General features: G+C 41.1%; 1 protein-coding gene across 1 annotated transcript in view; it reads left to right on the top strand.

Moving 5' to 3' along the window:
- The window catches only part of ALK (ALK receptor tyrosine kinase), a 749,759-nt gene that overhangs the window by 432,788 nt on the left and 298,932 nt on the right, over nt 1-18,039 (top strand). The window lies entirely within an intron of this gene.

Raw genomic sequence — 18,039 nt, 5'->3', positions numbered from 1 at the left:
TTTAAGGTAATTAAATTAAGTGTGGTTAGTTAAGAACGTTAGACATCTATGAAAAGTGCCTGAGAAAAATTTGTTTTGCTTAGAAGAGGAGAAGGCCTGGTATGTTTCTCTTCTCTCATTTTGTGCTTCTCTCTGAGCCTGGGTTCTCAGCACTCCCTGCCCCTTTAGTCACTGCCTTCTTGCCTCTCCTGCTGGCACTAATTTGTCAGTTAAAGGAGGACACACATTGAGTGAAAGTAACAACCTGTTTCATTAACAAGCTCAGCTGCTTCCAAGAGAAACCAGAGGGACTGGCGTTCCTTGCTGAGACACTCCTCTCCTCGATTTGTTGAATTGTTTTCCAATTTTGTTGGAATAATGTTGCTCGTGGTATGTGTATTCAACATCAATTTTAGAATCAAAGCTCAGTTGTCAGGTCTAGTAGATCGGGGAACTGAACTTACCCTTCCCTGCCTGCTGGATGAATAAGGAGAAAAGTCTTTTTCACACGTAGTTGCACAGGATAGATGGAGAGTAGAGAGAGCATGGAATTTTGAGGTACGCAGGCTTGACTTTCATTCAATTCAATTCATTCATTCGAGCAATCAGCACATACTTACTGAGTACATATTATGAACTCGGCCCTGTTCTAGGCACTCTGAGAGACACTAATGGATCAGCCGTGAAAACCTGATTCTACAGGGACTTTGAGCCCACACTCCATATCTGACTAACCACATAAGACATTAGACATGTTTCTTCGGTTCTCTGAGCCTCAGTTTCCTGATCCATAAAATGGGAATATTAGGAGTAAAACTTTTAAAAGAATAAAATAAGATAATGTTTATTAAGGACTTATAGCATAGTTCTGAATTTGGGGATCATGGATCCTTAGAGGACCCTGGAGAGAATCGAGGGGCCTATGGACATGGATGGAAAGAAAGACATTTTTATTTTGATTACTTCTAACTGAAATGTAGCATTTCTTCCATTGTAAATGCAGGTAAAAAATCACTACTACTACAGTAATAGGAGTCTAGTCTATGTGATTTTGTCAGTAATAGAAATCACATGACAGCTGTTGTTGACATCTTGAAATACTGCTGAAGCTCATCACTACATCAAAATTACAGATGTTATTAGATCTGCCATGCGATGGTTATTTCATGTGTTTATAAACAAACACATACATGATTGCAGCATAACTTTTTAAAAACTGTATTTCAGTATATCTGGTTTCCTTTGTAGTTCTACATATTTGAAAACATTACTCTGGGGAATCTATGTGCTTCACCAGTCTGTCAAAGAGGCCCGTGACATCCATAAAATCCAAGGGCCTGATTTAGATGTTGTCAAACACAGTGGTTCTCAAATTTGAGTATGTGTTGGAATCCCCTGAGGGATCTGTTAAAACATAAATTGCGGTTCCCCTCTCCCCAAACCGACCATCACCTCCCAAGTTTCTGACTCAGTAGGCTGGAACGAGGCCAAATAATTTGCATTTCTAACAAGTCCCCAAATGATGCTGATGCTGCTGATCTAGGGACCACACTTTGAGAACTAGTGGTCTAAGTATATAGCAAGTATATTTAAACCCCTTTCTCCCCAACATTGACCTGGCACATGAATACTTTCAGATTATTGGAATGCTACCAAATGATCCAGAACAGCATATTAACACACCATCTGACTCTGCTGGCCAGGTCACGCTGAGTGTTAGCCCCTCCTTCACCCAAGGCCAAGGTCATATGACCCTGCTGGGCTGCTTACAGCCTCAGCTCTTCCCTATCTCTGGCTCCAGCTCTGACTTGGCACAGACAATTTCAGAAGCACTGAATATTCTGGGATTTAGCATCAAGGCATACTCACTGCCTAGCCAGCTCTAATCTTTTGTCCCTTGTACCCAGGGATGATACCTAGCTTCTGCTTTATTATGTGGTACATGAATCCCTGGCCCATGCGCTAGTTCCTATAAGATAAGAGCCTGTCCCCAAGTTCCAGGTTTGGAGTCCTGGCCAGCATGTGGTACAACAACCACGTTTCTGCTACCTATAGATTTTCTACCTTCCTGCATTTATAAGCATTGCCTGCTATTGGCTCTCTTGTTGACATGCTTCTTTCTTTTGCAGGGCCACTTCCCCTTCATAACACCTGCATAACCAGCTGTCTAATGCCATGTCCTTCAGATACCAGATCCTAGGCCTTTCCAGAGCTCAGCACCTGAGACAGCTCCTCATCCCTAGAATAGGCTTCTTAGGTCCAAGCTCCAGGATGTCTCATCCTGGTGGAGTTCACTGTGAAACACTGCTTCATGCCTTAAATAACACATTGTTCATGATTTTCTATTTGGGGCAGTATTGAGTATCAGATTAATATAACATCTTTGGAGGGCCAGGCACAGTGGTTCACACCTGTAATCCCAATACTTTGGTGGGAGGATCACTTGAGCCCAGGAGTTTGAGACCAGCCTGGGCAACATGGGGAGATGCTGGCTCTACAAAAAAATTAAAACTTAGTTGGGCAAAGTGGTGTGCACCTGTAGTCCCAGCTACTCAGAAGTTTGAGGTGGGCAGATCACTTGAGCCCAGGAGGTCAAGGCTCACTGTTACCGCAACACTGCACTCCAGCCTGGACAACAGAGCAAGACCTTGTCTATAAAATAATGGTAATAATAATAATAGTAATATAACGTCTTAGGAAGAGCTTATACTTGTAGAATATTGAATTCAATTAATCATTTATTGAGCATCTATTAAGTACTAGGCATCATGCCAAGCCTTAGGGATAGAAAATCAAAAACCTAAGATACAGACCTTGTTTTAAGAAATGCACAGGCTAATATGAGATGTAAACATATAAGTAAGTGATTGAGGGCTCTTTTCATCTCCTTTGTGTATTCATTTGCATAGTTCTGCTCTAGTTAGTCGTTCATCGCTAATTCTGCTTTAAGTGGACTATTTTTAGATCCTGACAATGATCAGTTTGGGCTTCTCCTTTGGCAGAATCTTTTAGTTCTTTTGCTTTCTTTTCAGAGCTTTTGGCCCCATTCACTCCCTCAGTGATTACTGGTCTGAGTTGGCTAATAAAGTGATAAACCACTTATTTGCTCCATGAAACCAAAGTAACAAACTTAGACAAAGACAATGGCCTTCCTAGGTGGAGGAAGACCAGGCTGTGATTACAAGTGTTTGACAAACTTCATTTTCTGCTAAGCCTACCTGGTGTTCCCACTTCCCATCCCCTCATCTCCCTTTGAACATATACTGTGGTTATGGAGTTCCACTGGGACTGAGCAATTTGAAGTTCTCCCCATACTAAATAAGAATTGAAGATCATGAGTACATGGTGAAAAAAAAGAATGCTACGCATCATTTTTTTCCATTCTTTGATTTTTTTCAACCAACTTCAGCGAAATTTATGAAATATGACCATGAAAGCTATCTGGATTCTTACCAATATTATCTGGTCCAAGTCAATCCTACCACTCCAATACCATCAGTCATGCCAGGGAAACTGCTTGACATACCCTGAACTAGCGCTGTTCTGCTCCAGTGCTGCTGTGATTAATTAGATGTTTAGGAGAGCTGGTGAGTCACCGGTGTTTGAGTCCCCATTTGGGGGTTAGGGAATGACCCCACCATTCTGCTGCATACAATAGTGTGATGAAACACTGCTTATGTAATAAGAAGTAAGCACCTGGTGGAACATGGTGACAGATTATTAAGAAGTAAATAGCAAGAACTTGTCAGTTGCCTGAAAAGCAGGCTGTGAAACTAAAAGAATGCCAATAATTTAGTCATTCACATAGGAATATATAAATAGCACATGCTTTGTCCGGAGAACTGTTCTGGGGTTACCTAGAACTGCATATGAGATGAACCCAGCTGCTACAAAGTTAAGTCAAATAAGGCAGACAGAATGTAAAGGGATGTTAGTGCTTTTCTGTGTGCACATGCACATGTGTATAACTAGTATAAAAGAGTCCAACAGAAAAAAAAAATGACAACCCAAGAAAATAAACTGAGCAGAGAAGCCCAAAGTAACTCCAACCACACTGGGCCCCTCTGTCTTTGAATTTGAGCTGAGCTCCAGGAACAAGCATGGGATAGCAGGCAGCTTTTGGAGAGAGGGAGATGCATAAGCTGTGAGTTCTCGATCTGGTGCCATCTATGGCCTTGGTTCTGTCTCAGTAAAATGACAACTAGCTCAGTAAATGGGTGGTAAATTAAATGAACTAATGTTTAATACCTGGTAAGGTGACTGATACATAGCAGGCATTGAATAAATGTCTTCTCCTTATCATCTAAAAATCATGTGAGCTAGGGCAAGATGGATACCAGTAAGCCTATATTTCATATTAGGAAACTGAGCCTCAAAGCAGCCGAGTTGCTCAAAGTCATAGAGTTGTTAAGCTGCAGAGATAGGACTTCAACCTTGAATCTGAGGCTCTGTGTACTACGCCGGGTTGCTTCTCATTTCACATTTTGACAGATTAACAAACTCAAAGAGAATCCTTTTTTGATATCAAAGTTGGACCACCTTTCCACAAACTCTAAGCTAGTACTTGGAAAAACAGTCCCTCCTCATTGTCTAAAGTAAATCCTATTCCCTCAGCTTTGGGGCTACAGACAGCTATCTGGGGGCATGGGGATCCCCTTCACACTGCTCTCCCACCTCAGGCTCAATCGCTGTCCTCTCTGCAGCCCAGCTCTGGTAGGAAGCATCCATTCAAACTCCCCTACATGCTCATCTGTTTATTTCAGTCCCTTTTGGACCATGATCCCAAATTGGCAATTCTTAGAAATCCAATTTTGTCTACTTTTTTGATGACTCTAAAGTGCAGAAAGTTAGAGTATTGCTTTTTAATTAATTCTACTTTCCAGAAGCTCAAAATGCATAGTCCTGCTTCCTGAAGAAAAGGATCCCCTCTAACTCTACTGGAAACATTGATATAGGTCAGTTGGTTGGCATTGTATTCGCCATTGTTACCCTTTTAGGACTCCACTTTAGAAAAGCTTACATTTTTTAAAATTGCTGTCATTTAATTACATAGGCAGTTGACTTAAGCTTTATTTTTTTCCATTAAATGAAAATTAAATTAAGCTCATTATTGTATTAGACAAGCATTGATTGTGCCCACTTTGGTTTTAATTAAACGTTACTATTCATTATTTCCTCCTCTGTAGTGCTTTTAATTTTCTTTGGTATATAATTTGGGGTAACCACGATATCAGTAAATTATCCCTCATAAATAATATTCAAAGAGAAAGACAAACAAAACACTGTGAAAGCAATTTGAAGGTATTTGCTTCTTGCTTTTAATTTACTGGTAGGATATTTATCAGTGAATATTTTTCCATGTTGCTCCTTTGTTATAAAACAGGGCATGCCCATATCTCTCTTAAGCAGCTCTGACTTTTGCAGTTAATGGCTGACTTCAAGATGTCATTGATCTTAAAAATGTGCTGACTTTATGTGCAACACTGAAGTTATGGTCCAGGGGGTAGGTGTTTGAATTTAAGTCTAAGAACATTATCAGAAAGGTTCAGAAAAATGCCCAGAGAAGCTTATTTCGTTTTCTCTTTAGCATTTATGAAGCACTCATTTTATACCAAACAGTCTCTGGGGTCTTTCCAATGCAGGAATGATAGAGAACCACAGTCTCCATCCTTCTAGTACTTGTATTCTAAAGGGTAAGAGATAATATACTATATACTGATCCTCATCCACCAAGAAAACAAGATTCTCCATTATTAACTTGGCGACTGTGCCTTGGCCATTATTTTGCAAATCTAGACTTTGAGCAAGATGGTGTATTTTGCACTACTCTGCTCTAAATACAGCACAAGGAGAGATAACATGGGGATGACATAACTGTCCTGAACAATACAGACACCATGTTTCCATCTCTCAAACCCAGAACAGAAATGGAAAGTAGTAAGCAGATCAAGCTGCAGGCCAGCTGAGCTCTGGGGTGGGAAGCAGTCCATACAGCCAGGAATTTGGCCTCTGTGTGGTAAATACTTCTAAGGATGACCAGCCAAGCTGAAAGGCCAGGGCCAGGATCAGTGCTTGCAGCCGGGGTTCACATGAGCTAAGCTCCCACAACCATAAAAAGGAGCCTAAAAAATTGCCACTGAGGCCACTGTTTTTTTGCAAGCTGCGGTCCTAGGAACAATATCTTATGACTCGGACGTGAACCAAACTGCCCAGAGATTGAATCTGGTTCTGACCTTGAGGGAGGAACAAACAGAGGCAACAGAAACAGCCAGACAGGAATGCGTGAGCCTGGCTGGGGGAGGGGAGGACCTGTAAACAAACACCCATCAAGCAAAAGGAGCCTAGCCTTCAAGTACAAAATTCTAAAATGTAGAACTCTGCCAAGAAAGAAAGCCAAAAACCAATCATTCGCATATGAATGCTCTTCAGATTAATAGAAATTTTTATACCAGTCTGAATAAACTTTGAAACGAATACATTTAAGATATACTTGAATAGATACAGGAAGGAAATCTTTTGTTTAAAAAGAGCTAGAAGTTATGAAACAGAATCAGGCTGAAATGAAATGAGAACAGGTAGATATGGAAAAGAGCCAATTATACGTATTAGAAATGCAAAAGATGGTCACTAAAAATAAAATTGAAATGAATTAAAAATAAGTCTTAAAGTGTCAGCTCAGCCGCTAAGATGAACTCTGGGGTGGTCTTGTTCAAATGGAAAATTAGAGGATTAGAATATCCATTTGGTGGTTACTCAGAATGTAGCAGAGATTGTCTAAATATTTGAAAAAGTGATTTAGAGACATAGAAGATAGAGAGGTGCATCAGGAGAGGACAGTGGAGGAGATGGAGGAGAATCAATACTTGGGAAAACAATTTGAGTATTTTCTAGAACTGAAGAAAGACAGAATTATTTAGATAAAAGGTTCACTTCAAGTAGGCAGCAGGATTAAGATACATCTACTCCTAGATAAATTATAGTGAAATTTTAGATTATCAAAAGTAAAGGAAAAAAAACACTAAAAGCTAGTAGAATATTTTTAAAGGGATTACATATAATCAGAATGACATCCAATCTGTCATTAGCAACAACAAAAACAACAGAAAATAGTAGGTCAATACTTTCAAAGTGCTGACAAAGAGGAGTTGTCAACAGAATTTTGCAGTCATTTAAAGTAGTGTTAAGGAATAACATACAAATAAAGATGTTTTCAGACTTATCAGGATTAAGAGAGTTTAAAATTTATAGATCTCATGAAAAGACTCTTTAAGGATGTATTTCCTGAAGAAAGAAAACAAAGTTTAAGGGAAGGTATATAAAACAAGGTACAATAGGTAGCACTAAAATGAATAAATTTGGTTGGTAAATTTTTAAACATTACAATTAATCATTGATTACAAGAAATGATTTAGGGTATCTAAAAATTATGAAACTAAAACACTAGAAAAAATTGGAGGTGGTGTTCAGTGTGTACTTAAATCTTGCTAAGTTCCATGTTTTGAGGGGAAGAAGAATAGAAATACTTTTAAGTAAATTTAGTTTTTCTTAGAAACTAATTATAGTTAAGTATATATGTAAAATTTAAGATTGTTTCAGAGAATAGAAAGATAATCTATGACTTTCAAACCAGTTGAGGAAACAGGGGATATAAAAAACATGTCAATCTAACAGAAGGCAAGGGGGAAAAGTAAAAGAAGGAAAAATGTAAAAAATAAATTATTATGGCTGTTGATAGAAATCAGTCAAATAGATTAGTAATAACACAAAAAGGTAAACTGACTAAATTCACCCATGAAAAAGATAAATTTTCACACTGAATTAAAAAGAAGCATATCTAAAATGAAACCATTCAGCAAGGTTGAAAATAAGGAGATGGAAAAAGATTTAGCATTTGACTAAAAAATGATTGTTATCAAAATACAACTTAGCAGGAAAAACTCATGAAAAGACTAACAAAATAATAAGAAAAGACTCTAGCAAGAAGATCTAGCAATAGCAAACTTTCATGTGCTTAATGATATGGACTTGTTATATGTAAACTAAAAGCTGACAGAGAATAAAGAGTTGCTGACAAAGCTACTCTCTCAAAATTTGAAGATCAAACAGAAAAATAATTAGTAAACATGTAGAAGATTTGAACAACAAAATTAACATGCAACATCTCATTATAAACCCCCTAAGTCCATAGACACATGAAAAAATTCTAAAAGTGGGTCACATTCTACATCCAAAGGAAGTCATACTTCACAGAGTTGATGCCACAGAAATCATGTTTTCTGTCCACAGTGCCATTAAATTAAAAGTAATAGGAGTAACAAAAGAGAGTTACAAACAATAACAACATATGTTTGGAAACATAAAAATGTCCTTCTGAATAACTAATGAATTAAAGAGACAATCACAGTGGAAATTACCAGATATTTAGAACCGAGAGACAATAAAGGCACTAATCAAAATTTACAATATGCAGCTATAGTGAATTTTGAGGTAAAGTTTATAAGCTTTATGTATATTAATTTAAAAAAAATTATAAGATTCAATTCAGCAAGCTACAAATGTAAAATCTAACTAGAAGGAAATAAAGAGTGGTTTACAAAACTGGTTCTTTGAAAACAAAACAATAAATGAGACAAAAGGAAAATCAGACAATAACTACAGATACAGTAGAACATTTTTAAGTTAATAAGTTAAATAAAGAATTTTTAGGTCAATAAATTTGAAAACTTAGATGAAATGCATAAATTTCTAGAAAGAGGCTGGGCGCAGTGGCTCACACCTGTAATTCCAGCACTTTAGGAGGCAGAGGCACGTGGATCACCTGAGGTTGGGAGTTCGAGGCCAGCTTGACCAACATGGAGAAACCCGTCTCTACTGAAAATAAAAAATTCGCCAGGAGTGGTGGCAGGTGCCTGTAATCCCAGCTACTCGGGAGGTTGAGGCACATCGCTTGAACCTGGGAGGTGGAAGTTGCAGTGAGCCGAGATCGGGCCATTGCACTCCAACTTGGGCAACAAGAGCAAAACTCTGCCTCAAAAAAAAAAAAAAAAAAAGGGAGGTAAGTTGCCGACATTGACTCTAAAAGAAATAACAACTCAGAATAAACTGATAACCATTAATGAAAAGGAATCAATATTGAGCCCCCTACAATAATCCGCAAGAGACAAGACACAGATGCTTTTATAAGCAACTTTTTCCATCCCTCCAAGAAACATACCAATCCTATCTTTTGCAAACTAATTCAAAGGATAGGAAAAAAAAAAAAAAAAAGGTGAAGGGAAACAGCTAGGGGCGGTGGCTCATGCCTGTAATCTCAGCACTTTGGGAGGCCTAGGCAGGTGAATCACCTGGTGTCAGGAGTTTGAGACCAGCCTGGCCAACATGATGAAACCTTGTCTCTACTAAAAATACAAAAATTAGCCAGGTGTGGTGGCGCGTGCCTGTAATTCCAGCTATTTGGGAGGCTGAGGCAGGAGAATCACTTGAACCCGGGAGGTGGAGGTTACAGTTAGCCAAGATTGTGCCACTGCACTCCAGTCTGGGAAACAAAGTGAGACTCCATCTCAAAAAAAAAAAAAAAAAAAAGGGTAAAACCACCTAACTTATTTAATATGCCAGTAGAATCTTTATACCAAAAACCTGACAATAGAGGAACACTTTAAACTGATCTGACTTAATACCGTAAGTCCTAAATTGCTAGGACCCAGATCCAGTGTTTATATATTTGTGTGTGTTGTATATATAGATATACACATACATATAAAAACTTGTGTGTGTGTGTGTGTGTGTGTAATGACCCATTAGGATTTGTCTCAGGAATGCAAGATTGGATCAACAGAAAACATGTTAAGAAGGCAAAGTCATTCTATCATTCAATCAATTAATCTAATTACCTACTTATATAATAATAGTATGTGATATGGTTTGGCTGTGTCCCCACCTAAATCTCATCTTGAGTTGTAGCTCCCATAATCCTGTGGGAGGGATGCAGTGGGAGGTAACTGAATCATGGGAGGGGGTGTTTTCATGCTGTTCTCATGACAGTGAATAAGTCTCACGAGATCAGATGGTTTTGTAAAGTGCAGTTGCCCTGCACATGCTCTCTTGCCTGCCACCATATAAGACATGGCTTTGCTCCTCCTTCACCTTCCGCCATGATTGTGAGGCCTCCCCAGCCATGTGGAACTGTGAATCCATTAAACTTGTTTTTCTTTATAAATTACCCAGTCTTGGGTATGTGTTTATTAGCAGTTTGAGAATGGACTAATACAATATGAAAACATTAATGAGATGGAGAAACACCAAAGTCAGGATAGTGACTCTATCTTTGAAGAAAGCAATAGGCATAAGATCCAAGAGGAATACACAGGGAGGCTTCAACTTAAAGTATATGTCATTACATTAAACAAAACCTAAATGAAAAATAGTTTTTAAAAACTAATGACTTGCTAAGCCAGGTTGGGTATGTGGGTACTAATTAAATTATTCTCCATGCATTTCTGTGTGTTAAAAATATTTCACAATTAAAAGTAAAATGTTATTTAGAGATGAACTGTCTTGGGGCTTTTCAAACTTGGATGTGCACATGAATCATTTGAGAATCCTGTTAAAATGTGGATTCTCTAAGCTGAAGCCAGAGATTCTGCATTTCTAAAAAGCTCCCGGGAGATACCGCCTACTGGTGCACAGACTACACTTTGAAAAGCAAGAGTGGTTCTCAAACTTGGACATACACTGGAATTAGCTGGGAGGGCTTTAAAAAGGCCCTGATGCCTGTGTCCTGCCTCCAGAGATTCTGGTTCAATTGACCTGAGGCGATGCCTAGACACAGGGATTTTTTGAAAGCTCCTCAAGCAATACCAGTATACAGACAGGGTTTAACACCATTGAGATAATATAGTCTCTCATTTTGTACCTAAGAGAATTAAGTCTCTGGGAGAGGGAGATGCTTACCCAGGTCATACAGCTTGCTGGGGACCAGAACCTAATCTTGTAACTCCTATTCCTGCTGTCTTTTTAAGCACAGATATTTACCACAGTCTTTTCCAAGTTCCTGCCCTTTGGGTTTCCTATTCTAGAACACATATTGCTCATTCAGTCTTCTCAGCCTAATAACCGTGCAGGCATAGCCTAGTAGAAGAAAAGCAGGCAGATCCAAGGCAGAGCTGTAAATTAAAGCATGCTGCCATTGGCATTCTCCATTACCTCCTTTCCTCCCATCTCCCCTTCATGCACACTCTTGGGGAGCTTCCCACTGTGGGTTTTAATAATCCATGTAGTCATCATGGAAGACTAAATAACTTCCTTATCCAAAGACCAGGTCTCAGAGTTTCTAAGTTGTTGTTGTTGTTTTTGCTCTCCTACAGCACTCTCCTGCTGTCATCAGCTAAAATACAAGACACTTGTGGTTCATTCCATTGTACCAACAATACTCACTTCTGTGCAGAGGACCCATAGGATGCATGCCGTAAATAACTGAGGAAGGTCTACCTACCTGACCTACCTCACACCATTAGCTTGGTGCCTATTTAAAGCATAAGGTCACTTTTCCCAGGTAGTACCAGCTGTCATGCTTCTCTGCTAGCCTCGACCTCTGTTCTTGCATACTAAGCCACCTAATTTGATACCTCCTCCCTCAGATGTAGGCATAGACATCTTTCCCCCTTAGTTCTCCTTCACCTTGAAGAAGTGGGATTTATGACCTCACTCCAAGTCCACTTTCATACACAGAATCCTAGAACTAGACATCAGAAATTCTTGCAGGCCAACCCTCTATTTTATAAAATTATGGCTCTAAACAGTAAAATAACTCCTTTGCTCATGGCACACTGTCCACTGGTGTATCCCATCCTGACCAGCTAGATCCTACCCCTAGCAATATCTCTGCAAGCCCAGAGAGAGCCTTGATGGTTCCAATGCTACTAGGGTTTTCATTCCTGCCATTGGTCTCAAACCAGGCCTTTCTTCAGGGAAAAGGCCGAATTTATCCAGAGGGATATACTTACTGCAGGTTTGCATTTTTCCTGTTTGAGGTCTGTGGTCACAAGGCAAGAAGGGACAGCCACAATTGGTTTGATTAGGTTTCCTCCTAGGTCCACTGCACTGACCATATTCTTTCTTTTAAGGAAGGCCAATTAATCACCTTCTTTTTGGGAAGAATTGAGGCTTAAGAGCCTTTGAAAATCAAACAGAAAGTGATTCCATTGCTGAGTTTTAAATAGTACCTTGACCCTCTTTCCTGAATATAAAGTAACCACTGTATCAATAGTCCTTCCTGTCACTTATCACTTTTCTGAGCAGGAAAGCTGTGAACCATGCAAAGAGAAAAATGACAGCTGGAGAGAGAAGCCCAGAAACCCATATTTAAGGTATACAAAGAGGAAAACTTTAAACTCAAAAACCGTTAAAACTGAAAAGACCTTAGTGATGATGTGTTCAACACCAGTTTGTAGATGAAAGACTTGAGGCCTAGAGAAGAAGCTTTGCCAAAGTCAGAGATTCCAGAAACCTCAAGACAGACAGAGATGTAGAGTCTGACAGAAGCACATTAATCAGTTAAGGTAGGACTTTATTTATGCAATATGTGCTGATAATATGTATAAATTGAGTTTTGGTAAAATCAAATGTGAAGTCTATTATGCGAGCTTGTCGTTTCTAGGAATCCTATGATAAAGACTAAAAAATAATTGTCTTACCTTCCACATTGCTCTTCTATTTTAAACCTAAATTTGTCTTCAGGGGAGTTGCAGGGGAGTTGCTTAGAGCCAAATATATTGTCCATTTAATGAATTCTTTACCGTCACGTTTGTTTTCTTACTAAGAGGAAAATGATGAAATGGTAAGATAGTTAAAGCACTGAACTACAAACCAGGCATCCAAATGCTAGTCCAAATCTGCCACTACCAGCTGCATGGCTTGGGTGAATGACTGAAACTCCATGGGCATCTGCTTCTTCCCTTGCTATTTGAGAATGATCACTCAGGTCTCCTGTTCATTAAGTCTGAAGCTGGTCCTCAAACGCAGGAGCATGGGCCCCTATTACAGGAATACACCCATGTGATATATGAGACGGTTCAAAGGATCAGGCCAGATCTCTTTTCCTTCCTAGGGACTTTGCTCCTGAAAGCGTGGTCCCTGGACCAGCAACCTTGGCATTGCCTGGGAGCTCACTGGAAATGCAGAATCTCTAGCCTTGCCCAGACCTGCTGAATCAGACTCTGCAAGGTCTCTAGGAGATTCCTGTGCATATTTAAGCATTGAGAAGTGCTGGTTTAAATGATGGATTTTTTTTTTTTTAAGATGTCTGTTCCCTGAGCTTTCTGAGTTCCCACTTTTTCATGTGCCTGCGTGTGGCTGGAGAGTGCCTGTAGCCCCCGGCCTGAGCCAGCCAGCCCCACTTCTCCCTGTGTCTGACTGGCCTCTCCTCTTGACTGCTGTGTGAAGTGAGTAGGTAGGTTGACTGACAACAGCAAGAAATGTCAACTTATCCCTGGGGCAACGGGGCAATAAAAAGCAGAGACAAGAAATATAACAGACAATCACCTAGGACCGTGCAGTTTAGAGATAAACAGTCCCATTTAACTCAGCAAACTCCGAAAAGATTCACACCTCTCCAAATGCCAGAAGAAACTATAATTTTCATTGTTTTTAAAATAATATTTTACTTTCAGTTGTGAAATATTTTAGACATATAGAAAATAATATCACAATTATTACAAACAGCTCCATCCCCACCACTTAGAATTAGCAAACATTAATATTTCACCCTATTTGCTTTGTTTTTTTCTTTCCTTTTTTTAAATAAATAAATCTAAAGCCTCGCCCCATTCTCCTTCAGCCTCCCGTCACTCTACTGAGGTTGCTGGTGTTACTCCACATGAGACTTTCTACTTTTCCTGTATACTATGTGTCCGTACCATAGTCAGTGCATATTCCTGTTTTTATCACACTGTAAGTCTCTTTTGCAATGTGTGTTTTTCACTCCACATTATGTTTTGGGGATTTTTCTGTGCTGAAATATACAAAGTCACGTGTATTTTTAAAGCTGCTGTTTAGTGTTTAGCTGAAAGAACAAAAGCCCGAGGGACAAGGGCCGGTTAGTTGAGGGGAGTGAGAAGGGCTGTTTAGGAATAACAAACAACTTTGAGTTATGTGTCTGGTGTATTTTAGGTCAAAGATTTCTTGTACCAGATTTCCAGACTCTCATGTCCTTTTCCCGGTCTAAACCTATCCTTTCCACCCCTGAGATGAATGTTCTTTTCCAGATCTTCCTAACTCTTCCCAAACTCATTGCCAGAGCAGAAGGCACCCACTCATCTAGGGGGAGTGGTAGGAGAGCAAAGGACCAGCCATCCCCAGACCCACAGCCAAGCTGCCCCACGTCCCCCTGTGTGACCCTGTGGTCTTCAATCAAATTGCCTATGACTAGAGAAGGCTCAACTCCCTGCACCCAGCAATACATGGAGAAAATGCAAACACTTTATTGCTACAATTTATCCTAAAGGAGATTTGCAAAGCCGCATGCCTGAGATTTATGGTGTGACATCCAGAGATTTCATACACTGTATTTCTCATTTATGGGCTTCAATTTAGTTAAGAGAAAAGAAGCTTTCTAGAGCAAAAACACCCTAAAGCTTTGGTAAGATGGGATATTTAATTAATTCCAAAATCACCAAGCGGGTGAAGAATGAGTTTCAGGCCTTTGTGTTCAAGCGTCCCCTGGGCCTGCTTGTTAGCTCCCTCCTAGGTCTTGGCTACGGATCTGTGTATGAAGAAAGACTGAGGCTGTGGTTGAGGGCTCAGAACCTACTACTATCTCCTGCTGCCATCCCAGAAAGCTCAGGATGGGGCCTTTTCCCAGGACAGTGTAGATCTGCCTGCTTCAGAGTGAGCCATCATTTTGGGGACATCACAGATGTTCAGGGACCCCTGGGTGGTCCCAGGCTCCAGAGCTCTCTCTAACACACCCCCTTTCTCTCCAAGATGATCATCCTGCCCAGTCTCACAATAGCCAAGGCATCCTTTCTTTCATACCAGTCTAGGACCCTTTTATGAGGATGCAGGATGTCATGGCAAGGCTTCATTAGATGGCATTCACCTTGGTCTAGAGTCCTATTCTTTGCAGGGCCAGAAACTAGATTTATTTTGGTGTTCCTGATGCCAGTAAGTCTCTGGGGGCATGCCTTAACAGTAACTGAATTCACAAACCAGGTATCCTCCCACCCGCTGCACCTGCCCCTACCATTCCCACACGCTGGGACACACTCATTCTCCCTGACCTTTCCAAATCCTGCCTGTCCTTCAAAACCCAGCTTAAACACTGAGTTCCTCCTTGAAGCCTCTTCTCACACCACCCGGCCTTTGAGTGACCCCTTTCTTTGCATATGTCCATGTTCATCATTGATACAGATTGGACATCAATCCTCAATCACCTGGCGGTGTAAACTGACTTGCATATGCATATGACTCAGTCCATAGGAGCCTTGAGAGCACAGAACGAGCTCGTTACTTCAAAGCTCTTCTTCAGTTCAGCACAGGGTAAGGGAGTCATGGAAAGAAGGCAGTGGCCACCAGGGAGGCGAGTCCTCCGCCTGTCCAAGGCTCTGTTTCCATATACACCCAGCGATGGGAGCACCCACCCTACCTTACCTGGAAGGGGCTTGTGTGGCTCATGGCAGACAATAGATGTGAAGGCTGTTCTGAGGCTGCAAAGCCCTGTATACGAAAGCAGGATCATTACAGTCCTGTGTATGGTAAAACATGGTTTGCTAATTTACCGTAACTGGAATATGGAGTGAGAGCTGTCCTCCCCCTAGAGATGATAGGGGGGCAACATTGGCCATATTCATATGTGTGTTTCCATTCACTTGTGTGTTTGTATTCCTGTTCATATGTGTGATTATATCAATCCTCATGTGTGTTTGTATTCCTGTTCATATGTGTGATTATATCAATCCTCATATTTCTATCTGTTGGGTCTGGAGCCATAAGCAGCAAACCTGGGGAGCTTTGAGAAGCTTAGAGTGAGACAGTCTCTTCATTTTTTGTAGATGGAGGAGCCTACATCAAGAAGGACAGTGCTTTGCACAGCTTGTCAATACTGAACTCAGACTCAGGAAAATAGTCATTTTCTTTTTTGCTTAAAATCACTGTGTTATCTGCTGGCAGAAGCGCCTTCCTTACTTCGCCTATATGCTCCCACATAGCACCTCCAGCTAGAACCCAAGATTTCAGATTCTAAATCACATTCACATTCAGCTCTGATTTCCTGACTGCCACCTGGTGCTGGCCAGGGAAGCAATTTCCCCTAAGTCTTTCAGCCATATCTAAAGTCCCCACATTTCTTGTTGCCCCTGCCCACACAGAGCCTCCAGTTCCCTCGCATCCCTCACCATCCCTCTGCCTGCTGTCACTGTACCTCTGAAACCAGCAGCCGGTTAGGATCTATCAGCTTGGAAACCACTGTGTCCCAGGACAAGAAGATCTGGGACCACTGAGAAGCCATCTGTTTAGTCCGTGCCCTTTAAAATCTGGGACCAACTCTGGGTTATAAAGAATCATATAGCACCTCTTAAAAAACAGTCTGAACCTGAGGGTGGGGACTTCCTGACTTGCTTAGCTGGGAAGCAAAGAAAATCAGCATCACTTGAAAACACATGTGTGCCAAGAACTCCACTAAGCAATTTCATGGTTTCAATCTCAGTAAATCCTCACCAAACTAGAGGGCCAAGTGTTGCCATTTATTTTGTAATGTGGAATCTCAGAAAGTTTAAGTAAATGTGCCCCAGACCATGCAGCTGGTACATAGCACAGCCCCTTTCTCCTTAGCATGAGGGTAGTGGGATGAGGGGGTACTGGCCATGTTAGTGACGATGATGTCCTTTCCAGGCTCTAGGACCCACTCAGACCTTCCACCCCAGGAAGCATCTCTTGGCTCCTATTCATGTACTCAAGTCTTACCCAACCTGCACTGCTCAGCTCAACTCTCCCTCGTGGGTCACCTCTTCCTGTGCACACCACAGCCTTTCTAGCCTGGGTGTCCCTAGTCAACATCTCCATCTAGACCCTGCTGCTCCACCCCTTCCCATCAACTCTGTGTAGGCTATCAGAACATATGTGAATGAGGATGAGGCAAGGTGCATAGTGATCTCCTTGAATCTGCTCCAGTGTCGACCAACGATAAAAAGGCAAGGTGATCAATACCCAGAGAGTCATTAGTAACAAATTACTAGCTATACATCTCACAACTAATTTCTGCAGTGTGACATCACAGCAAAAAAAAAAAAATGGTCCAGGATGGAATCGAGCTCTTCGCAAAGCCCAGGGCTCTTTTACACACCTCATCTGTCTCCCTGGTCTCTTCTCCCTTTCTTCCCTGGGCAGCCTCACAAGCTCTGAGTCTCGGTCCATGCAGCACACTTCCCTGCATCCTCCTGTGTCTTCTCGGGGAAGTACAGCCCTCCATCTCCACCGGGAAACTCCCCCGCGTCTCAGGGCCACTCCCTCCCTCTTCTGTGCTTCTACCACCTACACCCTGTCTCTTCCAGGCATGGGGCCTGTGTGGTTATGCAGAGTTTTTTTCCATATACCTAAACACATACCATGATTGTCTCTGGAGAGTAGGATTTTATTTCCTTCTTGATACTTTCATTCATTTTCTATATTTTTCTATAATGTATCTTTCCTACAATGATCTTTACAAATGGAAAAGGATGTTGGTTGTTTAAAATGATTACAGTAATTTTATGTCCCTACTGTACTGTAGGATCATCCAGGCCGGAAACTAGGCCTTGGTGTGGTCTTCAGAGCTCAGTGTGGTGCCTAGAACCTGGAATGCGCTCATTGTATGTCAGATGCCTGAAGGACTAGATGCATGCCTGCAGGCATGGGGAGGAGAGGGCAGCATTTGGGTTGGCAGCTAAAGGCTGGGTCTGAGCCTCAGCTTGTGTCTCCTCATATGTAAAGTGAGCAACAAACCTGGTGGTCCCCGCATCCTAAGTTGTTCTAGAGTCTCCTGACCACTCCCACCCGTAGTCAGCGCTGGAGGGGGGCTCGCTGCTCCCT

This window comes from Papio anubis, chromosome 14 (genome assembly GCF_008728515.1).
Source record: "Papio anubis isolate 15944 chromosome 14, Panubis1.0, whole genome shotgun sequence".
Lineage (NCBI taxonomy): Eukaryota > Metazoa > Chordata > Mammalia > Primates > Cercopithecidae > Papio > Papio anubis.
The sequence above is the reverse complement of the archived record's forward strand: the minus strand, read 5'-3'. Positions and strand labels throughout refer to the sequence as shown.